Below are 20,708 nucleotides of genomic sequence, written 5' to 3'. Positions count from 1 at the left end.
CAGTGTGATTCAAGATTGATAGGTGTGGCATTTGATAGGCTTAATTTGTTCCCCAGTGATATGTAATCAGCACTGCAAAATCTCCCACACATCCCTGAGATGAATTTGGATCATCTTCTATTCTGCATTCAGGACAACCCCTCAGCAGAGTATATATGTTAAAACCAAATAATTATGTCTACCTTTTCTCAAAAAGCTCAGAAAAGTTTGCAGGCAATAATTGAGCCCTAGAACATTTATAAGGCGTGCAGAAAATAATTGTTTTCTTTTTATACATGAAAAGCAAGATGAGAACAGTTAAATGATTAAACTAAAAAGCTAGTTGAAGACAGAATCCCTGAAGTGCTTATGTCAGGATAATACAGTAGCTGCTAGACCCCTCTTCTCTCATTGTTATTTAAGAGGTAGGTTTCCTCAGGTCCTAGTTTAGCAAATGCAAGCAGCATAAAGAACCCTACGCTGGGGCTAGTCAGCAGATAAATAAGATAGTTTCATTCTGCTGAGCTGCCAGACTTTACTCTTCATAAACCTAGGCTTTATCACACAAAGAATAATGAAAAGTAAATAAAATCTTTTGTAGAATTAAGGATATCTTCTTTTGAATATATGAAAAAATGTGTCAAATTTTTTAAATATTAATTGGCTTTAGAATCATTTTGCTAAACTATGAAAGTCACTTTCTTTATCAAGGCATTTTAAAGAGGCTTATTTCTAGACAGGTTGACAGAATTAAAATTAAAATAGCCTTTTTTAAAAGTGTACATGACAATGCCCTGGCTGGTGTAGCTCAGTGGATTGAGTGTGGGCCTGCAAACCAAACAACCGTGGTTCGATTCGCAGTCAGGGTATGTGCCTGGGTTGCAGGCCAGTTCCCAGCAGGGGACACATGAGAGGTAACCATACATTGATATTTCTCTCCCTTTCTCCTTCCCTTCCCCTCTAAAGATAAATAAATAAAATTTAAAATAATAAAAATAAAAATTTAAAAATGTACATGACTAGCAGAACAGTAATTTACTTCTCGAGGAGTTTTACTTTTGTCCTATTTAATAATTATAATAAAATTATCAAATATATAACTATGTGTGATAATTGTAAATCATAAGTACATTATTATTATTAAGCATTGTAAAAATAAAAATAACAATAGTATAAATGTGTGCATTTTATCTCACAATTGTACAGAGTACATTGACCATGAACAAATTTTTACTTAGCTTTTAGTACTTTAGAGTTTGCCTTTTTCTTCCATTTATACCTTGAGAATTGAAGAAAGAAATCCCTTACAAACCTTTTAAAGGTTTTCAAAATGATATTCACTCCACTGGGTAGAGAGAACAACTTGTTTTTAACTGCACAGTACATTCTTAATACCATAATATTTCCATATTGATAACCATTTTCACAACTAATGCTTCGATTGGGTTGTATGATTTGCAAATCATTTTTCAAATATGCCAGTTTACCCAATAATATCAACAATCTCATGAGTTACATTTTAATGTCATTCCCCTTTTACTGAAAGAGAAGTGAAGATTCAAAGTAAGCAATTTTCTCCAAGGTTAGTGACACAAGGCTAGTAGCAGATTTGCTGATTCCAAATCTTATTTCTTCATAAAATCATGTTAGTTGTTAGGAATTTATTTCCAAGTAGAATTTTGGTTAGGGAAAGGGGGGGTCTTTTTTAAAGATTTCTAAAAATTATTTATTTAGAGATAGTGGAAGGGAAGCAGAGAGGGTGAGAGACACTGATTGATTGCCTCTCATATGCACCTCAACAGGGGGACTGAACCCGCAACCCAGGCATGTGCCCTGACTAGAAATCCAACCAGAGACCTTTCACTTTGCAGGACAATGTCCAATCAACTGAGACACACCAGTCAGGGCAAGGATAGAGGGATCTTTAACTTAATCATAAGACTGTGTAAACTGGTTCCCAAATTTATGACAACAATCTCGTAGATTCTCAACAATACCTGGCAATTTAATAACTTTTCACTGTGTGCTTTTCCACCCTCTGAGACAATTTTATATTTGCCTCTTCTCTCCTTTCTGCTATATTCTCCCTCTCCCCTTCTAACTTGCCTCATAATTCCCTAAAAAAAATTTTATGGGAACTCCTCCATCTCCCCCACCCCAAATCTACAAGGCTACCCATCTGTTCCCTCCCTCTTAGCCTTCAGCTTCAGTGAAAGGCAACTCTCCACTCCTATTAAAGAAAAGTCCTGCAAAGAAAAATACTACAAAGTAATTTATGTATATTATATAAAGCTCTAATAATTAAAGCAGTATAGTACTGATATGACATCAGACAGATAGATCAAAGCACTAGAATAGAAAGCCCAGAAATATATCCTTACTTATATGGTCAAATAATTTATGACAAAGGAGGCAAGGATATAAAATGAGATAAAGGCAGTCTGTTCAGTGAGTGTTGTTTGGAAAACTCTATAGATACATGCAAAAAAAGAAGAAGAAACTGGACAACTAACATCATATGCAAAAATAAAATAAACTCAAAAACTGGATTAAGGACTGAAGCATAAGACCTGAAAGCATGAAAATCCTAGAAGGAAATAGGTAGAACTCTGATATTCACATTAGCAATACCTTTTTGGAAATGTCTCCTTGGGCAAGGGCAACAAAAGAAAAAATAAACAAATAGGACTATATCAAACTAAAATGTTTTTACACAGTGAAGAAAAACATCAACAAAAATAAAAGACAACTTACTGAATGGGAGAAAATGTTCACAAAGGATATATACAATAATCGGTAAGTACCCAAAATACAAGATAGGACAAAAGTAAGTTTACAGTTGTGAATATGCAAAACACAGTTTATTCTTATATTATTTATTATTTTATATTTTCTATACCAATAACTTTAAACTACTCTTACCCCACACTGTATATAAGTCATACAACTTAACAACAAATAGACAAGCAATCCCGTTTAAAAATGGGCAGAGGGGTTCTTCTCCCAGATGCTGAGATCCCTGAGGTGCTGTACGCAGCGCAGAGCCTGCATCCTGTAGAGCGGATGCACCCATCACCCTCCATGTGGCCTTAGTCTTTAAACTGTGTGGTCCTCAGCTGGGGAGGGGGAGCTAAGTCTCCAGCTCTCCAGTTCTCTCATTCCTATGCTTCCTTCTGCATAAGTAAACTCCTCCAAGGTGACAAGCCTCTGGGCACCAGGGCCAAGTATTTCACATCCCCACAGCACACACGCCAGGTGCAAGAGACTCTCAAGGCCAACAAAGCTGTGCCCTTTCCCTGAGAGCACAATGGGAATGTTGAGACAAGAAAATTGCATGTACTGTCTAATATAATATAATTGAGTACAAGCTGCAGGAGAGCAAAGTATACCATCTTTCTTTTCACTCCTGGATCTTGAGCCAGGCATATGAGGAAAAAGAAAAGAGCTGATGGGTCATACACTAGCTTTTAAATCTCTGCCGAGTCCATTGGCTGAAAATTCCTACATGGCCCTCTTGAAAAGCAGCTGAGCAACATGTCAGAGGAACTGGGTTTTGAAAGTAAAGAACAACCTTACTGCAATGACTGCACTGTATCACAGAGTGCTTTGTCTTCCTTTTGACTGTTATGCACACACATGAAATGTGTGGAGTCATTCCACTCATGCTGATGTTCCTGCTACTACTTCTGTCGGTTGTGTTTTAATTCCTTTGAGAAAGCATTATTTAAGCTGTTTCTTGCTGAATGGTTTGTGTTCCCACCTGAACTTGCTCTCAGCCAAATGCCATATTCCTGCCTGCTGTTATATAGAAGACAGAGGCTTTAAGTTTCTAGCCTCAAGTGGTTATGAGCCAACTCAAGCCAGACTACTGATCCAAGCTCCATAATTTACTAGGAAGTTCCTATACAACAGCATACAAGCCATGGTGGGGGTTGTAAAACAAAAGAGCCTACATAAACTTCATAAAGGGCATCCCTAGAGCATCCAGCTTAGGAATTCAAGGAGACTGCACGACTGAGTCCTATAGATCTCCTACCATGGAAGCCCATCTCACAAAGAGAGGGAATCAAAGTAGATCAATCTATTATGCAGAAAAAAACAAAAAGAGTCACCTAAAATGGGGAGACAAGGAAAAAACCCATTCAAAATGAAAGGAGGAATCCTCAGAAAGAGTGCTAAATAAAATTAAGGCAAGCAATTTATCAGACAGAGAGTTCAAAGTAATTGTTTTAAAGATGCTAAAGGAAATCAGTGAGAACTACAAGAAATTTTATGGGAGTTACAAGGAACTTAATGGGAACTATATCAGCATGAAAAAGTATATAGAAACTATGAATAAGAACAAGGAGGCAATGAAAGAATATAAAATGTGAAATGAAGAATACACTGAAGGAATGAAAGCAGGCTAGATGAACCAGAGGATTGAATCAGTGACTTGAAAACCAGTGTAGAAAAAAACACCTAGTTAGAGAACAAAATGAAAAAAAGACTCAAAATGAAGATAGTTTAAGGGAGCTGCAAGAAAACATGAAACAAAATAATATGCACATCATAGGGCTACCAGGAGAAGAAGAAAAGTATCAAGGGATAGAAAACCTCTCTGAAAATTAGTGATAGAAAAGTTTCCTAACAATGAACTTCAAGAATTTATCTGTAACTAAAAAAGACCCCAAATAGCCTCAGCAATCCTGAGAAAACAAGAACAAAGTTGAAGGGGTCACAATACCTAACATAAAACAATACTAGATGGATACTGTAATCAAAATAGCCTGGTAGTGAAGTTAAGAATGACACATAGATCAATGGAACAAAATAGAGAGACCAGAAATAAACTCCTCTCTCTGGTCAATTAATATTTGACAAAGGGGGCATAAGTACACAAAGGAGCAAAAATAGTGTCTTTAATAAATGATGTTAGGCAACCTGGACTGGTACATGCATAAAAATGAAACTAGACCACCAATTTATATGATACAAAAGAATCAACTGAAAAATGGATAAAAGACTTAAATATAAGTTGTGATACCATAAAAGTCTTAGCAAAAAATATATGCTGTAAAATTTCAGATATCCCGTGTAGCATCAGATGCCTGATGACATTATCTTAGGGCAAGGAAAATAAGCAAATGAGACTGCATCAAATTAAAAAGCTTCTGCTCAGCTAAGTGAACCATCATCAAAATGAAAAGGGAAGAAACTGTATGGGAGAACATATTTGCCAATGATACAATGTGGAACAAAGGTTTTATCTCCAAAATATATGAAGAACTCATATGACTCAGCACCAGGAAGACAAACAATCCAATAAGGGTGCTCAGGAAATTTAGTGAGGAAAACAACAATATAAAAAAAATCCAGTCAGAAACAAAGAATACTCTAATTGAAATAAAGAAAAATTTACAGAAAAACAACAGTAGAGTGCATGAAGCCAAGAATCAAATCAATGATTTGTAACATACAGAAGCAAACAAAAAAATCAGAACAATAAGAAGAAAAAAGAATCCAAAAATATAAGCCTAGTGTAAGCAGCCTCTGGGACAACCTCAGAGATCTAACATTCACATCACAGAGGGGCCAGGAGAAGAGAAAGAGCAAGAAATTAGAAATCTATTTGAAAAAATAATGAAAGAAAACTTCCATAATTTGGTGAAGGAAATAGGCATACAAGTCCAGGAAGCACAGAGAGTCCCAAACAAGATAGATTCAAAGGGTCCCACTCCAAGACACATCATAATTAAAATGCCAAACATCAAAGAGAAAGAGAAAATCTTAAAAGCAATAAGAGAAAAGGAGTTAGTTAACTACAGGGGTGTTCCCATAAGAGTGTCAGCTAATTTCTCAAAAGAAACTTTGTACGGGACTTCCACCAAGATGGAGGCGTAGGTGGAAACATTTTATCTCCTCACATAACCAAATCTAAAAACAACAAATTTTAACAACCATAAACGCAGCCAACCACAGAAAGTCAAACAATATGGAGTCCGACAACAACAAACCCTCAGCTAAACTGGTGAGAGGGGTGGAGCCAGCAGCAGAGCAGGTTGGGCCAAAAAGATCTCCCACCCGGGTGCGCAGGCAGCTGAGGGCTTGGATCCCAGGTGCGCGGTAGCTACAGACTGACCCAGGGAAGGCGCTGGGTGGCTGGCAGACTGCGGTCTCGCGCATTTGTGCTCAGATAAACCAGCGGTGAAGTAAGCATTGAGACAGACCACACAGGCCCCAGCGCAGGACAGCAGGCTGACCTAGGTCGCACATTTGCCCCCAGATAAACAGGCGGGGAGCGAGCGGTGAAGCAGACCAGGCGGGAGGGAGCTGAGAGGACCACCATCGCTCCCTCTCTGACCCCGCCCCACACACAGTGTCACAAACCAGCGACCTGGGGGGCCCCACCCTGGTGAACGTCTAAGGCTCTGCCCCTCATACATAACAGGCACGAACAGATCAAAACATGGCTCAAGAAGAACTCAAAGCCCCAGAGCCGATAAATCTAAGCGAACAAGAAATTGCCAATCTATCAGAGGAACAGTTCAAAACACTGGTGATCAGGATGCTCACAGAACTGGTTGATTTTAGCCACAAATTAGAGGAACATATGAAGGCTAAACTAATTGAAATGAAAGGAAATGCACAAGAAAGTAATAGTGATGGAAAGGAAACTGGGAATCAAATCAAGAAAGCGGACCGGAAGGAAGGAAAAAATGACCAAACAGGAAAATATGAAGAAACAAGAATTCAAAAAAAACTAGGAGAAGCTAAGGAACCTCCAGGACATCTTTAAATGCTCCAACATCTGAATTATAGGGGTACCAGAAAGGGAAGAGGAACAGCCACGAGTGGAAACCTTATCTGAACAAATAATAAAGGAGAACTTCCTCATTCTGGCAAAGGAAATAGACTTCCAGGAAATCCAGGAAGCTCAGAGAGTCCCAAAGAAGTTGGACCCAAGAAGGAATACACCAAGGCACATCATAATTACATTAGCCAAGATTAAAATGAAGGAGAGAATCCTAGAAGCAGCAAGAGCTAAGGGGACAGTCACCTACAAAGGAGTTCCCATCAGACTGTCAGCTGATTTCTCAAAAGAGACCTTACAGGCAAGAAGGGGCTGGAAAGAACTATTCCAAGTCATGAAATCCAAAGACCTACAACCAAGATTGCTCTATCCAGCAAAGCTTTCATTTAGAATAGAAGGAAAGATAAAGTGCTTCTCAGATAAGATCAAGTTCAAGGAGTTCATCATCACCAAGCCCTTATTATATGAAATGTTAAAGGGACTTATCTAAGAAAAAGAAGATAAAAAAGATGAAGAGTGAAAGGACAGCAAACTCAGTTATTAACAACCACACCTAAAACAAAAGCAAACTGAGAGGACAGCTAGATCAGGAGTGAACCATAGAAATGAAGATCACATAAAGGGTTAGCAACAGGGGAGTGGGAGAAGGAGAAGGGGGGAGAAGTTACAGAAAATAAGTAGCATAGACTGTAGATAGAAAATAGATAGGGGAGATGGTAAGAATAGTAGGGGAAATATAGAATCTAAAGAACTTGAGACACATGGTCATTGACTAAAGGGGGGATGTGGGGGAGGGGTGTGCAGGGTGGAGGGGAATGAAGGGGGGAATAGAACAAATGTAATGGCATAATCAATAAAATTAAAAATATATTAAAAAAAAGAAAAGAAACTTTGTGGACTAAGAGGATTTGGGAAGAAATATTCAAAGTCATGTAAACCAGGGACCAGCAGCCAAGATTGCTTCATCCAGCAAAGCTTTTGTTTATACTCAAAGGGCAGAAAAAGAGCTTCCCAAATAAGGAAAAACTAGAGTTCATCATCACCAAACCATTATGGGCACATCATCACCAAACTAGTTGTTCCTCCCAGTTTGTCTGCATGCAAATATGGCCCGATCTGGTCTGCCAGCCACAGCCTTGCCACGAGTCCTCTTCACCTCGGCTGCCTGCCTCTGCCTCTCCTGCCAGTCTGCGTAAAAGTTTCTTCTTGGTTGTTAGACTTCCATATAGTTTGACTTTCTGGAAGTTCTGGCTATTTTTTGGTTTTTTGTTTTTAAATTTGTTGTTGTCCTTCTTTTGTTTGTACAAGGAGGCAAAGTATAACTATTTATGCTTCCATCTTGGGCTGAAGGTCACCTTTTTTTTTTTGCTCATCCCTCCAACCCCTAACAGCCCACCTACCCAGAGCTGTCAGCTTGTTCTCTGAGTCTGTTTGTATTTTGCCTGTTAGTTCAGTTTGTTCATTAGATTCCACAGATGAGTGGAATCCTATGGCGTTTGACTGGCTTATGTCATTTTACCGTAATATTCTTCAGGTCTCTCCATGCTGTCACAAATGGTAAAATTTTCTTTTTTTTAAGGCTGAGTAGTATTCTGGACATTTGGGCTGTGGAAGCTTGTCCGTTCCTTTTTTTTAAATTAAGGTATAGTTGACATACACTTCAATGTTAGTGTCAGGTGTACAACATAGTGATTCTATACTTATATGCTTTATGAAGTGACCATCACAATACGTCTAGTAACAACCTGTCACCATACAAAGGTATACAATGTTATTATCGATATTCCCTATGCTTTATGCTGCATCCATGTGCCTCATTTATCTCATAACTGGAAATTCATATGTCTTATTCCCTTTCACCTTTTTCACAAATACCCCCACCTCCCTTCCCTCTGGCAACCATGATTCTGATTTCTGTACCTATGAATGTGGGGTTTTTTTTGGTTTGGTTTGTTTTTTTTTTAGATTCCACATATAGGAATGTGGGGGCAACTTTTCCTGCACGTCCCCACCCCCCAACCGCCATGGATGAAAGTAAACAAGACAAGATGTGATGTGATCTGCTTGGGGAGGAGAGGTGGCCATTTTCCCAGAGGAAGAAGGCCTTGAGCCCCTTCCTCCAAGGGTTTTTACACAGGAATACAGGGCAGCAAGGATCAAAGAAATCTGAGGGCTTAGTCTGAGTCAGAGTCTATCAGGAACAGAGTTTTAGGGTTTCCAGCTCGAACCCTTAACATATGAATAAAAGCACTCTTAGCAGAGCAGATTTCACAGGTTTTTCAGGAAGTCTTTGTGATGCCAGATTTTTCCCTAGGACATGCTCTAGCAAGGCAAGGAGCTGCACCCCTCCCCATCAGGTATTCAGGCTTAAGGGGATTAGAGCCAGGAAGCACTTCTCCCAGAAAACACGGGGACTCGGGCATTGTCAAAGCCTGGGGTAGAGAATCCATTGCTCTTTGTTGCAGCCCCTGAGTCCTTCCATGATGGCCTCCCAAGTGATCGTGTCTGGCCTAGGTTGCCCCTCCTCTGAGGGGTCTTACCCATTCGACCATGCTTTGGGGGCAGGGAGGAAACTGAGGCAGCATTTGCTACCAGAGCTAAGCTTTGTCTCCTGTGGCTCCAATTCTGGAGGTAGTCGCTCACTCATCCTTAAGCCACATGGGGTACAGAGTTACAATTCCTAGAACCAGGCAGATCGGTCCATAACATAGGAATTCTGTTCTTTTCATCTTCACCAAGACTTTGGTAGTTTACTGTTATTTCCATTTTACATTGGATTACATGGGGATTAGGATATGTGGTCATGAAACTTCCTTAGTGTCATTCAACTATAGAGGATAGATCCAAACATAAAGAGCTGCTGCTGAATGACGATATAGCCCACTTTTACACTGCCCCTCAGCAACTATTTTCATAGATATTAAATAGTATTTACATTATCTTAAAGAAAAGCTTCCTATGCCAATATAAAACTTTAGAGAGAATGTATCCTTCTGTAGAATGAAGTCACACATATGCACACACAAAACAACCATGAATTCCAGTTGGAAAGAAGTTACACAATGCTCACTGGCAATAGCACTCTGAAGGAATTAGATATTTAATATCTGTCTGTTGCTCAGCAATTTCAGAAATCATAAGGCCTTCCTGAAGTCTTCCTCCAAATCTTCTAAACAGCACTGGAATAAGCCAGTCAGAGAAAGACAAACACCTTGTGATTTCACTCATATGTGGAATCTAATGAACAAACTCAACTAAGCAAAACAGAGACGACTCATAGGTGCAGAGCAAGATGACAGCTATTGGGGAGTGGGGGCAGGTAGTTACGAAGTAGAGGAATCAGGCAAAAAGGAAAAAGGACTCCCGGACGTGGACAACAGTTTGGTGATTGCAGGGGGGAAGGGGGGCATAATGGGGTTAAACAGTAAAGGAAAAAATACAATATAAATTTTAGAAGGAAGGGAAGGAGGGAAAGAGAAAATTTACCAAGGGGCAAATAAATGTAGGAACAGCAACTTCCAAACAAATGGAGTAGAGAGTTATAATGAGAAAAAAGAAAAGACAGAAGAAAAGCTATCGGAGAGAAAGAGAAAGAGAATTTAAAGAAAGAAGGAATAAGCAGTATAAAACAAGATTTCATAAAAAATCCAAATACATTAGTACTAGCAATATTTTTAATTACTTCAGCTACAAGACAAAGATTATGGCATTTAAAGAATTTTTAGCTATATGCTATTTCAACAGACACTGAAAACTTAAGAAAACAGAAAATCTTAAACTGAAAAGATGAAAATATATGCAAGTTGAATTCTAATCAAATTAAAGTATGTTATGTGATATAATAAACTTTTAACCAAAAACAGTTATAGAAAGAAAAAGATACATATGTAACTTAGGGTTTGACTCATGAAGAAAATAGAAAATACGAAATTATTGGTAACTGAATAATAATGAAAATATTATATATTATTATTAGATGCTCAATATTTACCTGAATAGTTGTAAAAATAACATTATTTGTTCCAGTAATTCCAGACTTTCCATAACAAAGTAGTAATGGCATAAAATTTCTTTAATTTTTTGTATTACCATGTCTACCACAGTGACAAAAATCACTAGAGTTGTACATGAAATCAACAAGTTAGAAACAATAAATATGTATGATATCATCTTTGAAACAAAGATCAAAGTTATCAAAGATCATCAAAAAAGAACATAGAAGACTATAGTATAGGAGTCTACCAGCTGACTGCCTAGACCCTCAGCTGTGCTACACTGCTGTTCTTCAACCAACTGCCCCAGCAACCCTGTCCAAGGTGGTCCATTGAAACAGCACGCACACAGGGTAAGACTGAAGGGTAAACAGGTCAGAGTACTTGTAAACAACTCACATTGTGATGCAATAATAATAAAACTTAGGTTACTGTTTTCATCCTCACCTAAGGAGAGAGAGAGGAGTGGAGACAGAGAGAGAAACATCTGTATGAGAAAATATCAATAGATTGCCTCCTGCATGCACCCCAGCCAGGAATCAAACGTGCAACCTTTTACAGGGAGGTGCTCCAATCAACTGAGCCACGCCAGCCAGGGCAAAACAGGTTATTTAAAAATTCTGTATATATGACAAGTATGTGTTCAAAAATTCTCAATCTTTTCTTGCAAAAGTTACACAGTCAACTATTAGTTTCAAAGCTTTTGTCTTACAACTTCAAGATACAACTCTAGTACTGTCTCCCCAAAATCACTTTGCTATTCTCTCTTCTGAGTTACCATATGCTTTTCTCAGAGTGTCTGTGTTTAGGTGTGCGTGTATGTGTATCATAATTACATATGAAGTGTCCAGCACAGTGCCTAGCACATGGCTGGTGCTTGAAAATTTTTGTTTCATAAGTTCACTTATGAATTAATTTCAGATTTATATAGGATCTCATTTAAAGCAGAAAGCACCCTTTCTCAGCCTGTAAACCTGAATTTAACAGTGAGGTAATGTATAAAAAGTGCTTAGAACAATGTCAATCAGCCTTTCAGTGAGCAGTTAATACAAGCTAATTGTCAGAACTTCTGACGTTGGCAACAGAGTGACAAGAAGGATGAGGCAGAAATTTTTAAGCTGGTCTATCACCCACATTTAATGAAAAACAGGATTTACATACAATACTTATAGCTCATAAAAATGTGAAGTCGGCGTAGGAAAAGAAACATAATGCATCCTATACTACTCCATAGTTAGAAGCATTATCTAATTTAAATCCAGTTTGTCCAAATCTTGAAATAAAATGCCCTTTATATCTGGTTACCTGTTTTGGAAATATTACAAGAAAACTTAATTACATTTGAGGAAAAAATTAGGATAAAACATACATCGATGTGTATGTCAACCATTAAATAAATTAAGTTGCTTATACAGAACTATAGAATTTTTATACCTTCTAACACCTCTTATTCTTCTTCATCAGAAATTCCTCAAGCCTTTCTCATTGAGAAACTAAATTCTATGTCTGTAGAGATTTAGTTAAGCCATTGAATCAACAAATTAAGTAATGATTTTTTTAAGATTATTTTCTTTAGTTAATGAGCATCCTAAACTTATTCACAAATTGTCAAAAATTTGATCTACAAAAACAAATAAAATACTCTATACATTAAAATGTAGAACTTTCCTGACACATTAACTTTTACTAGAAAATTATAGTATCATGTGCATCATGTAATGAAAGACAGGCTTTGGGATGAGGTCAAGTTGGATTCGAATCTAAGTCGTATCTTCATTAAGAAAAAGAGGATAAAAACACTCTACTTAACACTGATTTAAAAATGAAATAAATTTTATAAAACAACTAAAACTCTTTGAGATGTAAAATACTTTGATAACTTGTTAGCTTTCCTTCTTCCAATAAAACAGTAACAGACTTGCCACATGGAGTTTTATGAAATATTTTTCTAATATAACAAAGTATCTAGGCACCTCTGAGATAGCTGTTCACTTTAGCATCTTAACATATTGAATCAAAGAGTTTGATCCTCATTTCTAGAAAAATTTTAGGGACTGGTACAAGAAAAAGCTCTCTCTTGGTTTTATTTTTGGCTCTTCAACAATTCCTTTCTCTTAACAAAGGGTTTCTTTCTCAGGTCCTGATATGCTTGACTCGCATTCAAGGTTTTTGCTCTGACCTGATGTAATTTAATTTACTACAATTCCGCTATCAGCATTATTAGACAGGAACATTTCATTTTTCAACATCTATGTAGCCATTTTTAAACTTTTAAATGCTTTAACAATTTTCCTTTAAGTAATGATTTCCAAGAATAGCCCTTTGTAATAGTTAAGCCTTAGTTAAAAGAATGTGGAGAAACTGGAAATGGTTCAAAGAAGAGCAGGCAAGTGATTACAGGGATAGAAAATAAATTATCTCAGAGTAAGTTACAGAGTTGGACATCAAAAGAGAAAGCAAAGGTGTAATGTAAAGTGTCTACTTCTCTAAACCCTCATACAAATCAAAACTAGTGGCATTGAAAAACCATAGTGGAAAAGCCAGCACACATCACTTTGGAATCGCAAGGATAGAGAAAGTCTTCAAGGTCTGCTTCTAGTTCCAGCTCCTGACTATGCTAAGCCTTTTCTTAATGCTCAACAAACTTAAAACATAAATCAGAAACAGAAAATTGGTTGTATTATATGAGCTAGCTCTAATGAATTGGTGACAACTGATGTTTTGAGAATGATCAGCACATTTCTAAAATGAGTACAGCTTCCTTAGAAATTTTGGGGATTAACTTTACATATACCTATAATTCACCAACAGACTAGGATCTGTGGAGATTCCTGTGATAGTACCTGCATCATCCAAGGGAAAAGTCTCCTGTGTTCTCACTCTAATACCTGTTTTTATGCTCAGAAAGAAAAGGAGGGAGACATATAGATAATGGCACTCTCCTAGGACCTATTCCCCAGAATCAGTGCCTACATTGGCTTCCCAATATATGCCCTCTACTCTTTGTCACCGTGGTCTGTGACCTCAAATGGTCTACATGCCTTTTGACTTTCAGTTGGTTTTATCCAATGGGAGGTGCTAACATATCAGAAAGCAGAGGAGAATGAGATCAGGATATTTATTGACTCACTCCCTACCACAGAGCATGGGTTAGTGGAAGCTCCACCAAAGTCCACTGTTCCTTTTAGGAGATGTTGCCCATATGGCTCTCTGGTAACCACTTCATCTCCTTCTCAAAACCCCTCTATAGTTACTAGGCTTAGGGCACTGTACTGTCTCCTACTGGTTTCTTTAACCCTGGACACAACTTTTAAGCAGTCCCTTTGTTGAACTCTGCTTAAATTGCCAGTCTGAATGAACAACCTGTTTTCTTCCAGAATCCCAACCCATAAAATTATACATATATATAGTCAATGAATATGGATGCTTATACAAACTTTTCTTTAAGTTCCATAATTTATTTATATATAATATATTATATAAATATAAATATATAAATATTATATAATATATAGTACAAGTAAAAGTGTGATATATAATATATTATATAAATATACATGGTGTATAAATACTATATATATAAGTGTTTGTATTGCTGAAATAATTAATAACTAAAAATAAACTTGACAATGTTGTCTGGTCTTAAGCTAATACAAAGCTCAGCTCTCGTTATGTTTATTGCTAGATTATTTTGTTTAAAAATGTGAAACTATCATTGGTCAGTGTGGTTCTGTGACTTAAGAGTCTTTCTGAATCATCTGACTCAGCCCCAAATTAGTTATGATTTCCAAGGGTTGAACAATGTTATGGACACCTTAGAAAAACGTTCCTGTGTTTTCCTTTATTCTCACACTCACGATACTTCTGACACCAGATGTGTGAGGCTTCTTCTCTCACCAACCAGTCCTCCCACACCAGCCATGTGCCATATAATCCAGTTCAGTCCTGACACTATCTACCTGGAGTTAGTATCAGATTCCACAACTGCAGGGCTCAGTCACACATGTCTCCTCCCATTTCATGGGCCAAGACCAAGGCCCAGGTTGTCACCTTTACTTCTGACTGGCCAGCTATAAATCTGCTTGCCATGACTGCCTCCTCAGGTTCCATCATTTGCTACAACAGCTCACAGAACTCAGGTAGACTCTTACTTATGTTTATTTATTTTATAATAAAGGATACGATAAAGGATACAGGCGAACAACCAAATGAAGAGATACATAGGGCAAGATCAAGAAGGGTCCTTAAGCACAGGAGCTTCTGTCCCCATGCCATTGGGGTAGACTGTCCTCCCCACGTATAGCTGTGTTCACCAATCCACAGGCTCTCCAAGTCTCATACTTTGGGGATTTTTATGAAAGCTTCATCATGCAGGCATCTTCAATCACTAACTCTATAGCCCCTCTCCCTCCCCTAAGAATGGGTGATGAGCTAAAAGTTCCAAGCTTCTAATCAATGACTTGAGCTTTCTGGTAACAAACCCCCATCCAGAAGCCCACCAACCATCACCTCATTAGAACAAAAGATAGTCCTATCACCCAGGAAAGTCAAAGGGATTTAGCAGCTGTGTCAGGAAAGAGACAAAGACCCCATAATGGGAACAGAAGATGCTTCTAGTGATAATTTCCTATCACTCGGGAAATTGTGGATCTTAGGAGTTCTGTGCCAGGAAGTGTGGGGAAAGACCAGTATATAAATATTTAATGTTATTGACACTAGACTATTTTCTAAACTTTCTACTAGAATTAAACTCCCAAGTTTTTCCAGATTTAGTTGAAGTTTTCAGAAATTCTCATATTACCAGGTACCAGTAATATATTTGTTACAGTGGATTTAGTAACAAAGTGAGAATCTAGAATGGAATAAAATGAAAGTATCACTTTTCCTGCCCCCCTCCCTCAAAGAACTTACAGTCTAGTAAATGAAGTGTAAATATGTTATTCACTATAAGATAAACAAAATAAAATAGTAATTTAATATTAACTCATTGAGTAATTAGCAGGCAAAGTGCTAGGTATTGAAGATAAAATAAATAAATAAAAATGGTCTCTACTTTCAAGATGCTCACAATCTCACAGGAAATCAGACGTTGCACTTCAGTGCATTAAGTCCTTAAAAAGATACCAACTAAAAGAATACATCTAACTCTTGTCATAGAGTATTTGAGAAGACATCATGAAGAAGGTGACATTTGAGGAAGATGAGAAACCTGCCTAGGTAAAATCAAAGAAAAATGAAATTATATGGAGTGTTTAGAAAATAAAAAGGAAAACCAATGTAAGTAGAATACAGAATGGGGTGGGAGAAGCCAAAGTACAAATCAGCATTAGGAGTCTAGACCCTGGAGGAATAAATGGAATAGATAAAGTGACCACCAAAGATTAATTATTCACTGTGCCTTTGTAGCAGTTACTAAAAAAAAAAGTAGCAATGCTGTGTATTTGAATAAAATCAAAGACGACCCAGCAAATAGAGTTTTTCCTATGCTAATACAGTTCCTCTTCAACCCTGCCTGACTTTTTTCCTACCTTGTAAAGAAAGAACTAAGTCTCTTAAAAAGCATGCAATAGGCCAGCACATGTGCAGGTGAATGGTTCTGACTTCAATTTAACAAAAATATTGAGAACTTGCTATTTCTAAAGCACAATGCTAGGCCCTAAAGGAAATATAAGGGGACAAGATACCTTCTCCCCTTCATTTTCTGAAAGAAAAAAGAAAATGCTGTAAAAATAACTTGTTCAAAGTCATTCAGCTATGTGAAGACAGCCTTAGTAATGTTCCAACTTCTCAGGTATTACAGGTCACAACATCTTGCTTCCCTATTTGCTTTGAAAGTATCTACGCATTATAAACTAGCTATCACCAACCATTTTGGCACCAGAAACCAGTCTCCTGGAAGACAGTTTTTCCACAGACCAGGGTAGAACAAGGGCGGGGGAGTGGTTTCAGAAGATTCAAGTATATTTGTTGTGCACTTTATATCTATTATTATTATATTGTAATATATAATGAAATAATTATACAACTCATCCTGATGTTGAATCAGTGGGAGACCTGAGCTTGTTTTCCTGCCACTAGACAGTCCCATCTGGAACTGACGGAAGACAGTGACTCTGGAAGTATGTCGCATTATATCCAGTCTACTTCGTAATCTTGTCTTGGTTGCTTTCACTGCACAAAACTGTTTCACAAAGATAGGATGTTGGAAATAAATGCAGGTATTTCTGTGCTTTTGTGGCGGTCTTAAAATATTCTGCCTTGACTTTAATCCAGAAAGTATAGAGATTTAAAGTTGTCTCAAACATACTTTTAAGGGCACCATCATTTGCCATCTCAAGCAGTTGATCCTCTTCTTTGAAAGGACAAAATCAATTCACCTGGCTTATTCACAAATGGGTCGCAGATCCATTCCTTCCCCATTCAGGGGTCTGTTGTGGTTGGGAAGTAATGCTCAAACTCTTTGGAAAGCTGAGATAGGTGACCATGCACCAGCTGGGAGAAAGCAGGCCCTGGCTCAGTCTCTTTCAAAATCTCTGCTGATGTTTGAAACATGTCAAAAATCCCAATGTTCACTTGTTGGCCCATAATTCCAGTTTGGCTTTGAATGCAGCCACTTTATCTGCCAACTTGAACACAGTTGTCATTCTCCCCTGAACTGACAGATTGAGTTCATTGAGCAGGCTGAATATGTCACACAAGTAAGCAAGTTTTGAGGTCCACTCTGTGTCAATGAAATGTACTGAAAGTGGTGACTGTTTTTCTGAAAGAGATCTCTGGAGTGGCTCTCACAACTCAACTCTGGCCAGTATCTACCTTTAGAAAGCCATCTCACTTCTGTGTGTAAGAGAAGACATGTGTGCTCTGTGTCCACCTCCTCACAGAGCTGTGTGAATAGACATGGGCTAAGAGCATCTACTTTAACCTGGTTGATAATTGTAATGATGCAAAATGTTGTTAAGTTCAGGTGACATATTTCAGTTGGCCAGTATTTCTCTGTGGATGACACAGTGCATGATTCACATTCAGAAGTGGCCTCTTTGACCTGAGTAGTGAAACCTGAAAGCCATCTAATCATGGTAGCTGCTCCATCCATGCGTATACCAACACAAAATGACCAATGCAGTTTTCCTGATACGTAATCATTCAAAGACTTGAATAGTTCTGCAGCTATGCTGTTGGTTGGAAACAAACATTCACATACCATATCTTAGTGCACATCTTCCTGAAAAATGTATCACACAAAAGCAAGCATTGTTGTCTTGGTGTCAACATCAGTAGACTCATCAACCTGGAATGCAAACCATGGTGACTCATTAATCCTTTCTAACAATTGGGCCTCAATATCTTCTGTTATTTCACTAATTTGTCTAGTTATCATGCTATTTGAAAGAACACATGCCACCTTTTGAATTATAGCCTCTCCTAAAAGTTCACAACAAATGTCCTTAGCAGCAAACAAGATCAACTCTTTACCAATAGTAAATGGTGAATGGCTTCTTAGCTTTGGCAATGTGATTAGCCACTAGGAACAATGCTATCAGTGCAGACACATTTGATGAAGTGAAGGCCTTCAAAAATTGCCCCTGTTCTTCGTGTTCACATTTTTTCTTTTGAAAAACTCCAAATGCTTGTCTTTTAATGCAGGGTGCTTGGTCTCCATGTGGAGAAGCAGTTTTGAGGGTTTCATGACTTTGTTGGCTAGCGGGTTGTCACATATTATACAAAATGGGCTTGGAGAATGTGAATCACCTTTTGCTTTGAAGCCATAATCTAAGTAGGACTCTTGGTATTTTCTTTTAATGCAGCTTTCTTCTTGTTGGCAGTCTTAGAGTCTTCTGCTATCTTATCATTGGGTCTTTCCCCTTTTTCAAAGCAGCTCTCCAGTGATGTTTCTTTTTTACTCATTTTGGCTAGGGCTAACTTGTGGGCTTACCAAAACTGTGACGGGGACAAGTGTGCAGTGCGGGAAAGAGATGCAGATGGAAGTGGTAAATAAAATAATAGGCAGGCCCACCATGGAATAAAATAAGTGTCAGATTCTGATTTAAAGCTTGCTGCCAGATTCAGCTGTACATTGAAGCACATTAACTCACTTGCCACTGTAAAGCCTGCCACCAGATGCAGTTTAATTGTCACTTGCCACTCACTGATAGGGTTTTGATATGAGTCTGCAAGAAACTGATTTAACATCATATCTGTACAGTCCAACCTCTCTGCTAATGATAATCTGTAATTGCAGCCACTTTTCAGCACTAGCATCTCTGCCTCAGCTCCGCCTCAGATCGTCAGGCAGTAGATTCTCATATGGAGCTACCACCTAGATCCTTCCATGCTTAGTTCACAGTGGGGTTCATGCTCCTATGAAAATCTAATGCCGCCACTGATCTGACAGGAGGTAGAGCTCAGGCAGTAATGTGAGTGATGGGGACAAGCTCTAAATACAGATGAAGCTTCACTAGTTCACCTGCTGCTCAACTCCTACTGTACCAATCCATGGCCCAGAGATTGGGGACCCCAGTTATACACAACAGTTGTCAAGACATTGTATAAGTCTGTCACCTCTGATAGTGACAAATTAAGACTGTTAAAACTCTTGCAAGTTTTGAGTGATTGCAATATTCTGGGTGATTTTTTTAAATTGCCACACCATGTTATTTTTTCCTTGCAGATACTCTGAGCAGTTTAGAGAACCAGGTACTGGGCTAAGCACTTTCGTAAATTGTTTATTACTCCCAAACTCCACATGAAGCAGGAACTAGTAAAACACCCAGTCTAGAGATAAATGAAGGGAGAGTACTTTAAATGAATTATCCAGGTTTACGTGGTTTGGTCAACTAATGCTTAACCTGGGATTTAAAAAACACTAGAGCCCTCTCTTTTAACCACTATACTGGCTAGTAAAATGCTGCACAGCATTTATTTCCTTAAATATCTCTCTTCTCTGGTAGTGTACAAGCTAAAGAGAGGACCCCGTCTTAATACTAATATCCTCCTCATCTATCAAAGTAGTCTTTTTCCACAGTGTGCATTAAATTAATAAAAAATCAATATGCTTTAATTTTTATACAAAAGTGAACAAGGCCAAAGAACAACACAAAAAAGTGCATTCTCACCAAATATATAAACCCAAGATATTACAATTACCATCTTAATCTCACAACAGATTTATTCTAAAACTCAATTTTCCCTTTAATAACTCTCAAGCCATCTAATATTGAAACATTTATTACCAAAATGCATTTAAGTGCCTATCTGTGCATTTTAAACCCTAGCTCTGCAGATCAATAAAACTTAAATTGCTTTTTAAAAAGAGATTCTAAGACATTTTTAAAATACTTCAAAAGCAAGATCAGAATTACAAATTGAGTTCAAACTACAGAAAAATGCTAAGGGATATCAAAGAGTTTTCCCAAAACAAGACAATTCAGTGTAAGGAAGTTAAGAAAGATGAACATTGGTAATTAAGTAAAACAACAAGCCTAAGAGAACATATGCATATAAATAGACACTGCTTTTTCAAATCTTCCTTTGGAATTCTTCGCATTTAATTCAGCTGTGCTGCACTGTTGAAATTATTTTTTTTAACTTCTCCCAAGGAGTACCTTCAGACACACACAAAAAGGTTTTCTCACTCATATTCACCTCAGTATCCATCTCCATTCTCAGGCCCTAGGATCACAGACCATACTTGGTTCACTGCTGTATTTCCAACAGCCCACAGAGCACCTGTGGGTCCCAGTCAATGTTTGTAGAATAAAAAATTGAGAAAGGAGCTCTGGCTGGTGTGGCTCAGTGGATGGAGTGCCGGCTTGCAAACCAAAAGGTCACTGAATCGATGATGCCTAGTCAGGGCACCTGCCTGGGTTGTGAGCCAGGTCCCCAGTAGGGGGTGCTCAAGAGGCAATCACACATGGATGTTTCTCTCCCTCTCTTTCTCCCTCCCT

The sequence above is a fragment of the Artibeus jamaicensis genome, unplaced genomic scaffold (genome assembly GCF_021234435.1).
Source record: "Artibeus jamaicensis isolate MK-2021 breed Jamaican fruit bat unplaced genomic scaffold, CSHL_Jam_final contig_585, whole genome shotgun sequence".
Taxonomy (NCBI): domain Eukaryota; kingdom Metazoa; phylum Chordata; class Mammalia; order Chiroptera; family Phyllostomidae; genus Artibeus; species Artibeus jamaicensis.
The sequence above is the reverse complement of the archived record's forward strand: the minus strand, read 5'-3'. Positions refer to the sequence as shown.